This window comes from Tamandua tetradactyla, chromosome 13, assembly GCF_023851605.1.
Source record: "Tamandua tetradactyla isolate mTamTet1 chromosome 13, mTamTet1.pri, whole genome shotgun sequence".
NCBI classification, from domain to species: domain Eukaryota; kingdom Metazoa; phylum Chordata; class Mammalia; order Pilosa; family Myrmecophagidae; genus Tamandua; species Tamandua tetradactyla.
This window is the reverse complement of record NC_135339.1, coordinates 61,933,429-61,934,558: the sequence shown is the minus strand read 5'-3', so window position 1 is coordinate 61,934,558 and position 1,130 is coordinate 61,933,429. Positions and strand designations below refer to the sequence as shown.

The following is a 1,130-nucleotide window of genomic DNA, read 5'->3' as shown; positions in this document are numbered from 1 at the left end:
GTGATAGAGAAGGCACATATATCCCATTTTCAATTAAAGAAAGCAAAAAGAGATAGTTAATAGTTTGGAAGAAAGAATCAGGGTTCAAAAAGCTTTCAACAGGTTTCAAAGATAGGATTAACAGGTAAATAAAATTTACTAGGAACACTTTTAAAATCCCCTGCTTATATTCAAAAAATTAAGTGCATAAACACAGGATGAAGGAGACTTAGCTTAAAAATTCAAATGAGCACCGCAGCCCCCGAGGTAGCCGCCCCCGAGCCCGCCGCCTCCGTCTCTGAGCAGAAGATGGCTGTGCCCCCCACATGTGTTGATCTTGGGAAATCTGCCAGGGATGTTTTCACCAAGGGCTATGGATTTGGCTTAATAAAACTCGATTTGAAAACAAAATCTGAGAATGGATTGGAATTTACGAGCTCAGGTTCAGCCAACACTGAGACCACGAAAGTGACGGGCAGTCTGGAAACCAAGTACAGGTGGACTGAATATGGCCTGACATTTACAGAGAAATGGAACACTGACAACACCCTAGGCACCGAGATTACCGTGGAAGATCAGCTCGCACGTGGACTGAAGCTAACCTTTGATTCATCCTTCTCACCTAACACTGGGAAAAAAAATGCTAAAATCAAGACAGGGTACAAGCGGGGACACATCAACCTGGGCTGCGACGTGGATTTTAACATCGCTGGGCCCTCGATCCCGGGCGCGCTGGTGCTGGGTTACGAGGGCTGGCTGGCTGGCTACCAGATGAATTTTGAGACTGCAAAGTCACGAGTGACACAGAGCAATTTTGCAGTTGGCTACAAGACTGATGAATTCCAGCTGCACACTAATGTGAATGACGGGACAGAGTTTGGTGGCTCCATTTACCAGAAGGTGAACAAGAAGTTGGAGACTGCTGTCAATCTAAACTGGACGGCAGGGAACAGTAACACTCGTTTTGGAACAGCAGCCAAGTATCAGATCGACCCTGACGCATGCTTCTCGGCTAAAGGAAACAACTCCAGCCTGATAGGTTTAGGATACACTCAGACCCTGAAGCCAGGTATCAAACTGACCCTGTCAATGCCAGTGGCCCCAAGCTTGGCCTAGGGCTGGAATTTCAGGCGTAGATGAATACTGTACAA

The 1,130-nt window shown here is 46.5% G+C and overlaps 1 pseudogene; it reads left to right on the top strand.

The window, feature by feature from the left end:
* Positions 1-235: 235 nt before the first annotated feature.
* On the top strand, positions 236-1,130 carry LOC143653187 (non-selective voltage-gated ion channel VDAC1 pseudogene; annotated as a pseudogene).